Source organism: Melanotaenia boesemani, chromosome 17, assembly GCF_017639745.1.
Source record: "Melanotaenia boesemani isolate fMelBoe1 chromosome 17, fMelBoe1.pri, whole genome shotgun sequence".
Lineage (NCBI taxonomy): Eukaryota > Metazoa > Chordata > Actinopteri > Atheriniformes > Melanotaeniidae > Melanotaenia > Melanotaenia boesemani.
In genome coordinates this window covers 27515779-27526113 of record NC_055698.1, presented here as the reverse complement: position 1 = coordinate 27526113, position 10335 = coordinate 27515779, and positions in this window count along the sequence as shown.

The following is a 10335-nucleotide window of genomic DNA, read 5'->3' as shown; positions in this document are numbered from 1 at the left end:
TTTAAAAGTACTGACATTTAAGTAAGAAATTATATACTTGATTAGTTATATATGTATTTATTTCTAATATTACTTAATGACACATTTAAGTAGTAAATGTATAAAAAAATAACATTTATTCATTATTTAATGTGTTTATTTTCAATTTTGATCAATTAATTACACATTTAATTATCCAATGCTGTGTATATGTTTTTCACTGACACTTTTCTCCGTCGGTGTTACAAAACAAGCTGATTGAATCCTTTACCATAACCAGTAACAGCATGTTGACCTTCAGTGCTCTCAGGGCTATAATTGGTTGTTGTGTAAGACAGAGTCTCTGTGTAAAGCATTATGATCGCTAAACATGTATTTCTGTAAAGAAAACATGAGTCGTGGGATATTTATTGCCCTGGTTGAAAGTGAAATTGAGCATGTGTACCCAATTGTTGTGTTCCAATTAGCACTGTTCTTATTCGAAGCTGATAAAAACCTCATGCAGTCACTTGATATGGGACTGAATGCCAATTAAACATTTTCATATTGCACTCAATAACAAGAGTAAAATAAAAATTTCTTCTCAGACCTTAATTTATTCCTTCATTTCAGACTGAGATGGTACATGTGCAGAACTACTTTACAGTCTTGGTTCCACAACAATGAGTCACTTCTTCACATATAATCCCCAAATACAGTCAGGAAAGAAAGTACACCATCTTTAATTTCAAAGGTTTTAAACCAGATTCTTACCAGGTCTTCAAATTAGGTTTGTACAACTTAGTTGAACAACAGCACAACAAACAACCATATCATTATTTGTTTAACAAAAAATAAGCAAAAATGCAAAATCAGTGTGTAAATAGCAAACACTAATGCTCCCATTTGAATCAAGATGCTAAGTAGCAGACAGTTGAGAGTCTCTCTGTTGAAACAGCATACCAGCTGGGCTTAGGTTTTCAAAGTGGCATCTGAACAAAACACAAAACCTCTGGAAAAATGTAGCTTTGGACAGATGAGACCAGAGTGGGGACATTTGTTCATTATGCTTTGTGCCATGTTTGGTGAAAACAAAACTGCATATCAGCACAGACACCTCATACTCAGTGTCAAGCACAGTGGTGGAGGTTAATGATTGGGGCCTGGTTTGCAGCTGTAGGACCCGGACACCTTGTTGTCATTGAATGGACCATGAAATGATCTGTATCCTGCTGCAACCTAGCATCCACAGACTATAGAGTCAAATGTGATGCCATCTGCCCTTGCATTTTCCGAGCTTTAACTCCTGGTAAGGACCAAATGATGTTTTTTTTTTAACCTTATCATTTAAAGATGACTTTTGAATTTTTGACTGTACCTTTATGTGTAGCTAGAACCTAAACCTCTCCAGAGGGTGTTCAGATCTGCACATATCACTGCCACCATCAGTGCCAGCCATTCAGGACCTGTGGGAGGAACACCCAGCAGATCCTTTCTGTTCCCAGCACTCACAGTTTTTCACTCTTCACCTTCCTGTCATCAGGTAGGTGGTACAGGAGCATCCAGACTCACTTAAATATTTGCTTACTCTATGTATTTATATTTTTCTTTTCTCTAATGTTGAAAACAAAATACCTATTTTATATTTTAGAGTTCCAGATCCAGTTATGTGTATGTTGTCCAGAAAATAGGAGGACCTCATTCTGAAACTAAATGTTTTACATCACAAAAAGACATTCCTAATGTAACATTTGTCAATTAAATACTAAGTAAAATTTAAGCTTCATCTTAATAAAAGTAGGCTTTTCCTGGCCCTCCCCAAGAAAAAGCAACCTCGGGCTAAAAGCACATGCTGGGATGGTCGTATACATTTCAAAGTTGGTACCATATTAATGTAAAGTTTAGAGTATGAATGAGGAAAACTGGATGAAAGGGGAACCTTCAAGAAGGCAAAGATGATAGCTGGTTGTAGTTTATCTGGGTGAGTGTGCTTTATTCATCTAATATGAATGACTTATTGTGCAGGAAAGGGTGTTGTTCAGCGGTGACCACTGCAGTAAGATTTATCATGATGTCGCAATGCACACAACTGTCGCTGCATCACTTTTACTGAACATCAGCAGCATAATGAGGGTGTTTTAATCTCTGGAGGATCAAGGAATTGCCTCAAAAAATTATTCATGTCAGCATATTGTTGCAGTGCCCTAACTCTTTGGCTTTTAACCTGCTCCAAGCTGTCCTGCTTGACTTTAACTAGAGGCCTCCCTCTTGTCTACAGCCTTCTCTGACTCAGCGCACCTTCATTAAGGATCCATTCTTTTTTCCTTTGTGTCTGTGCTCTTCAACGGTCTCATCCTTGACACATACAGACCAATGTAAAAAAAAAAGTCTTTTTCTGTCCATATCTATTCCCCCCGCCCCGGTTTTGCTTCTCCCCCCCTCCCCCACATGTCTTTTTTCATTGACTATGGACACAGTGTTCATGTGTGAATTTGGGGAGGGTGGGTGGTGGTGGTGTGTGTGTGTGTGTGTGTGTGTGTGGGGGGGGGGGGGACACATCCCATAATCACCAATGAGATGGATACCAGGGGCAGTTGTCATAGAAACCTCGTGCACAGCTTTCGATGCTCCTCCTACTCCTCACTGCCACTTGCAGAATTGCATATCTCATAAAGAAAATAATATCAATTCTGAGGCAAAAAGAAAAAAGGAGGAGTTGGGGGGGGCTACAGACCATAATAGTGCTCCTGTGCTGCTAGTCGCCATGGAGATAAGCAGAGGGGTGGTGGTGGTGAAGAGAGAAGAGAGTTACAGGCGGGGTCAGATTACCATGTAAGTCAAAATGCATACCATAATACTTCTTGACTGCCCCAACACCCCCACCACCCCAGCTCAGGCATCATCTCTGCTCCACCTACCCTGCCCTACAGTCCACCCTTTGAAGCTGCACCAGATAAAGTGCAAATAGATTTGATCAGCCCCAACATGTCTGCCATATGAGATAACACACAGCAGCGGGAGGCTGACAGATGGAGAGAACAAAAAAAGAAAATGAGATTGGTACATCAGGATCGTTCCGATGTCCCAGGAGGCTTGGATGTGCTGTCATGGTGTGAAGTTCAAATATGAAATGGGACTTTTTTTAAAAATCCTGCTGTCTTTCAGCTGCGTCATTATTGTTTTCCTTCAGGTAAAATGAGAAGATTTATGATTGTAGCTTGACTGTTAAAGGCAATTATATGTAAAATACAACTGAGGAAGCCTACATAAAAAAAATGAATACATATACACAAAGTGAGAAAATGAACGTCTTTCAAGAGTTCTGTATGCATTCTCTCTGAAGGCAAAGCATTAGCCCTTATCACAACGATCACTCTTTTAATCCCTGTTTTTCTGTATCTACCTTTTATTCAGAACCAAACAGCATTGCAACATTCAAGTGTTTTCCTTACCCATAAAGACTTTATGCTTTTTTTTTTTTACATAGAAATAGGTATACTCATATTGAACCAGGTCTTAATGGGTTAAATCTGCGTGATGGCATCAAATCAAAATGTGGTACAACAAGCACAGCAGCATGGGCGTGCATTGTGGAGGGGTTTACACATAATTGGATTTGGCTGTGTTACTAACTTTGCAGCAACAACAATGCCCTTCCATCCCGCCTTACATACAGAGTTGAGCTGTTGGGAGCAAACAAGATAAAGTTAGGTAGGTGAAGGACAGCAGGGTCAGACATGGCTGTAACTAAGTAGCTTGCGTTCTAGCGAAGTTGCCTGATGTTAGCTAGCTGCTTCTGGTAGAACAGCTTTGGATAGGTCAATCTCTAAACATATCACAACCAAAAGTCCAGAATCTAAACTTGTTTCTATCAAAAACCTGTCCCTGAATCGGTGTGACTTTATAGATGTTTTGCTTTGACAATCAATCCTGCAACTGCTCCATATTTACCAAATCATCAATAATTATGTATCTAAAATCTATCTAGTGTATTGTTTGTTATGTTTATTATCATAGTTTAGGAAGCATGTATTTTCTAATTAGGATAAGAAAACAATTAAATTTGTACAAATTTGGCCATAAATCAAAGTATAACTTTAAAATCTAATATGGTGATAAAAATGTTTCCAAAGTTCATCCTAAAGGTCATACACACAATGTTGTGGCAACCCACCCAACTGCTTTTGTGATATTTTTCTTAAAGGAGACATATCATGGGGAAAACAATCTCGTGTTTCACATTTCAAAGTAGGAGTATCTCTGTCTTTATCTTGAAACTATGAACTTCCCCTACAACTTTAAATCATCCTGTATTTGCTGTACCCCAAAAGTGGGAAGTTGAAGCTCTTTTGCTTTTGGGTTTGTCATTACAACAAATTTTCATCAGTGGTCATATGACTTACTTTAGAAAGAAATAATAATTCTGTGCTAATAGTAAAACATTGAGTTCATTGAGAATCATATGATGGAGACTTGTTAGAGACTTGAAGAAGCGGCTGTTTTTACTTCAGTGTTCCCGACTATGTGGTGCAGTGTTTCCCAGTTTGGGCCAGTTTTACATAAAACTCGTAATAACAAAGAGTTCAATACCAACCGGTCCATGGCTGATGTGCAGATGAGGAAATGCATGCATGTGTGGGTAAAATGACCAGTTAGGTATTTTAGGTATTTTTCTATCAGCCTGATGTAGTGTAACATCGATTTGCTGTGTGAGTTCTCAGGCTATGGGTACCGCATGCTCTCTCATGCAGTAATAACATGCTTTAAAGGTTATTGAGTGGAGTTTATGTTTGCAATGTGTGAATGGTTGTGTAAAGTTGTCAAATGGGATCTTTGTGGAAGAGAAATGAGTGTAATGGAGTTAAGTTTCTCACTCCACACTTTAAAACCAGCTGATCTAAATGGAACAGTGAATAAGGAACAGGATTGAGAACTTAGAAAAATGTATTTGAAAATGGGATAAAAAAAAAAAAAAGGCATATATTATACATACATACATACATATTATTTAAAATGTAAATGTCTACGTGCAGCAGACTCCACAGAAACTGGCAGATAATCACCAAACAGGATCATCTGGGTGACTGACCAAATCACAGAGCTACTCAGCTACTGTGACTAAGGGCCAGGTTGAGCTAGAGGAAAAGTGGAGTGTATGCTCTTTACTTGACTGTGACAGAAATCAAAGTGTTTATAGTTTTACCAAGAGATAATACTTGCAAATACAGCTATCTGGAGAACAGTTGTGATTGTGTGAAACAAGACAGTGATTAGCTGTGTAATTGATTAAAAAGAAACCTTTAGAAAGCATTAAAATTATTCATTCTCACCTTTGACAGCTAATCGGTCAGGCGTTCTGAGCGACTTAGGTAAGGTTTGATGGGAGGTGGTGTGTGAAGCCACAACATGTAGGCATTTAGGGTATAGTAGCACCTTAAAAATAAACACTCTGGCTACTTTATTTAGTACACCTCGCTAGTACCCGTTTCCCTTCAAAACTGCCTTAATTCTTGGTGTCATAGATTCAACATGTTGAAAACATTCCTCAGAGATTTTGCTTCATATTGACATGATAGCAACACAGTTGCTGCAGATTTGTCAGCTGCACATCCATCTCCCGTTCCACCACATAACAAAGGTGCTCTATTCGATTTTTGGGTGACTATGGAGGGCAGTGGTAGAACATTGAACTTATTTTCATGTTCAAGAAACCAGCTGGAGATGATTTGAGCTTTATGACATGGTGCATTATTCTGCTGTAAGTAGTCATCAGAAGATGGTACACTGTGGTCATAAAGGGGTGGACATGGTCAGCAACAAAACTCAAGTAGCCTGTGGTTGATAAACTTCGCCATGTTGGTACTAAGGCTCCCAATAAGAAAACCTTTATTAGTCCCTCAGTGGGGAAATTGCTTTTTTACAACAGTATAGGTGCAGTAAACAGAGGCACACAGGTGATATAAAAAGGAACATACACACACACAATAAGTAATAATATGTACAGTATATGGTCTGACAGAATGAGTATGTACAAATAAATATGTACATAGACATGTATATAAATATGTAAACACAGTTTACATGTGTTCATTGTAAAGTCAGACAGCAGCAGGGAGGAAAGACCTGCGGTATCTCTCCTTCGCAAAGTGAGGATGGATCAGTCTGTCACTGAAGCTGCTCTCCAGAGCAGACAGGGCGTCCTGCAGGAGGTGGGACTCATGGTCCAGCATGGAGGTCAGCTTTGCCAGGACCTTTTGTTGCCTACCTCCTGCACTGAGTCCAGAGAACAGCCCAGACAGAGCTGGACTTACTTTGTCCATCAGGCTTTTGTCTTCTTCCTCTCCCTCTCTGTGATGCTTCTGCTTCAGCACACCACACCATAAAGGATGACTGATGCCACCATAGAGTCATAGAAGGTCCTCAGGAGTGCCCCCTTCGCAGCAAAAAACTAGATAGAACCTGCTTTGACCTTCTTGTACAGTGTATCCGTGCTGTGAGTCCAGTTTATTCTACAGTCATTTATTGTTTAGGTGAACAGCCAGGTACTTTTAAGAGTCCACTCTCAATGTCCGTTCCCTGGATGTTTACTGGTGACATCAGACCGGACAGCAGACCAGCGTCTGCAAAAATCCACCACTATCTTCTTAGTTTTCCCTGCATTTATTAGGAGGGGGTTTTGCTGACACCAGTCCACAAAGTTCTGTGTCAGTCATCTGTACTCCATGTCGTCCTCCTTTGTGATCAGTCTGACAGTTGCAGAGTCATCTGAGAACTTCTGCAGAACGCAGCTGTCTATGTTGTGTCTAAAGTCTGCAGTCTAGAGGGTGAAGAGAAAGACCGTCCCCTGGGGGATACCTACACTGCAGGTCAGGCACAGTCTCGGGTTCTTACAATGACATCCCACGTCATTGCACCACCACCAGCCTGAACTGTTGGTACAAGGCAGGATGAATCCATGTTTTCATGTTGTTTACCCCAAACTCTGATCCTACCATCTGAATGTTGCAGCTGAAATCAAGACTCATCAGACCAGGCAACATTTTTCCAATTTACTTTGGTCTGTGAATTTTAGCCTCAGTTCCCTGTTCTTAGCTGACGGGAGTGACACCTGTGGTCTTCTGCTGCTGCAGCCCATCTGCTGCAAGTTTCAGCTCCATACGCGTTTAGAGACGGTATTCTTGGTTTGGTTTTGGTTTGTCATGTTTAGTTTGGTTATTATCTTGATTTATAGTTTCTATGGTTTTTATGTTTGGTCCTGTTTCTAGTTTTTGTTCTTGGTTTTTGCTGTCCAGCGTTTAGTTTTGTGTTTCTTTGGCTTCTGTTCGTTAGTGCACCTGTCTGATTGCTTATTCAAGTCACCTGTGTTTAATTTGTCAGTCTGTATTTAAGTCCTGGGTTTGCAGTTACTCCCTGTCAGATCCTTATGGTTGATCCCTGTTGTGTATGGTTTCTTCCCTGTAACACTTTGTTACCTGTTCCTGAGTTTTTGGGAAATAAAACCTGTTACCAGCCCCTTTCAGCCTCCTGCCTGAGCTGCCTGTATTTGGGTCCTTACCTCCGCCGCTACGCATGACATATTCTGCAAACCTTGGTCAGAACCAGTGGTTATTTGTGATATTGTTAGTCTTATATTATCTCGAACCAGGATTCTCTTTCATAAACAAGGTATTTTCATTCAAACAACTGCTCAATGGATATTTTCTCTTTTTTTGGACCAATCCCTGTAAACTGTAGAGATGGTTGAGGGTGAAAATCCCATTAGATCAGCACTTTTTGAAATACTCAGAGCAACAACCATGCCACTTTCAAAGTCACCTAAATCCTCTTTCTTCCCCATTCTAATACTCTGAACTTCTGTAAGTCGTCTTGATCATAACTACATGCCTAAATTGCTGCTATGTGATTGGCTGATTAGCAGTTTGTGTTAACAAGCAGTAATGAAGATAATGAAGTGGTAAGTGAGAGTACTTATGTTAACTCAATCTTTTTTAGTGCAAGTGACTGAACTGAAAACTCTCTGGACCTTGCTTTTTAATGGCATTTGCAACTGCAATTTTCAACAGTCTCTTGTGATGTTTGTGAGTTCATGGTTAGAGTAAACTTGTCCCTTCTGGACACAATCTGAGTGGTTGCAGAGGTGACAGCGTGGGAACGATAGTCAGCCTTGAGGAGACAGAAATCCAGATGTGACAGTGTTGACATTTTACTTGGCCTTTTGGATCAATACCTATGACTGATCAGCAGCTCATAAAAAACTTCCCACTGTATAACAGAATTCTGTTTAGCATATAAAGACGGTGTAAGGGAACTGCAGTGGTCGGGTGAATAAACAAGGCAAATCCCTGCATATAAAGATGTGGATGAGTCCATCGCTGCCTCAGTCATTTACATTACAGAAGACAGGGGGTGCATTGTGCTCACTGTGCAGCTGAGACAGTTTGCCAGTGAAGTTTTTTGATGAATTCCCAGCTGCCTTTGTGCTGCCTCCCCTCTCTGGTCTCTCTACCTTCTTTTGCTTGAAGATGGATATTAATTCTCCGACATACATAGTCTGTGCACGTCGGGCTGTAGTGTTGACACACGCATGGAGTGGTGGGGGTAAGCCACCGCTCACAAAAACAGGCCTAGGCCAGACCATGCCCCATCCCCCCACCTGACAGCGCAAACATCCCATAATATGCATTTTGCCTGCCCCCCCTCACCACTTCCTCCTCCTCCTCCTCTTTTCTTTGCTGCTTGGTCTGCCGCTCCATAATAATCACTAATTCCCCTCGTCACTCTCTTGCTCTCTCTAACTCCCCCCCCCCCTCTTGCCTCCACCCCCACCACCATCACTTCCTGTCTCATAGGTTTCTCAAGTGTACAGTGCAGTATGTCTCTCCAAACTGCAGCGACTTTAAGAGGCTGAAAATACCCAGGCACTGTGACGTCTTCATCACACTTCGTCAAGCTGGGGTTCCTCTCATGCTTCTCCCTCCCACAGCCACGCAGTACTACAGATCATCACAGATTCACTCAGAGACAAGATGCAGCTTGTTTATTTGGTCTGAAAGGGCATAAAAAGTGACTCACACTGGTGTTTTGTTTCCTTTCCCCCCCCCCAAATGATTTAGAAAAATACATCATCCTGTTACTGACAAGTCTGTTTTCATTTATTCCTGGTCATATTTGTTTCATTTTTACCAACATGACTTTATCAAAACAAATGGCAAGTTTGATCTTCATTATGAATATAGAAGAAAACCATTTATAGGTGATTATTTATGACATCTTATGGAAATGAGGTGTTTGTCTTGAAAAGATTATGTGATGTCATATAAATGATGTTGTATCAGAAAGAAACTCTGCTTTCATTTTCTCTACCATCTTGTTTCCTTAAAGTTTGCTTTTCTCTTCCAGCTGGAATCCATAAAAGATGAGTGTTGTAAATTTAAGGCTACATTCACATTGCAAGCAAAATTGCCCAAATCCGACTCACATCTGAACAGTATAAATCCAACTTCTTCAAATCAGACCTGGGACCCTGTTCCTAAATCAGATCCATACCTATTGTTTTTAAAGCAAGCTCAGTCTAAACATGTCTAAGTCATGTCACATTTAATCTGACTGATGATGTTTTTGACATGAGAGAGATGTTGGAATTCTGTGCTATAGGAAGCAAGATGTGTAAACATAACACATGTGGATCACTTTAGGTTCATAGACTGTTCACACTGTAGTCTGATGGAGGTCGAGTTTGAATTATAATGTAAACAACCACTCAAATTATTGGAATTGAGTATTAAGACCTGCAGTGTGAATGTAGCCTCTGTCAGGAACAACCTTGTGATTCAATACATAACTTACAAAACAATGTGTTGGCAGAAATTCCCCACCTACAGTAATCTTTTTCAGAGGTGTAGAGTCCTGTTTACAGTACCCTATGCCATGATCTGTGGGTTTTGGTTCTGTTTTTGGTTAAGCTCTTTTTAGATTTCTGTTTCTTGTCTTGTTTTATTTCCTTGAGTTTTCATTTAAGTGTATTTTCTCCTGTATCCGTTCTCATTGCCACACCTGCTTCTCATTTGCAGTTTTCTCCCTAAATACTTCAGGTTTTTCTTTGCTCTCTGCCAGATCGTTGTCTATCCTGTTCTGGTTTACCACGGTGTCTTCCTGGCTGTTCTCTGTTGATCATGAGCTGCAATTTGTCGTGGTTAAAATTCTTCATCCTGCCACTGCAGGAAATGTATTATTTTTTAAAAATTATATCCTAGTCCCTACATCCAACTGATTTCAAAGTCCTGCTTCTGTGACCTTCCTCCTAGTCTCTGACCATAGATCATGGCACCTTAGGCCAGGGATTTTAAAGTCCGGTCTATTGAGGGCCACAGTCTTTAA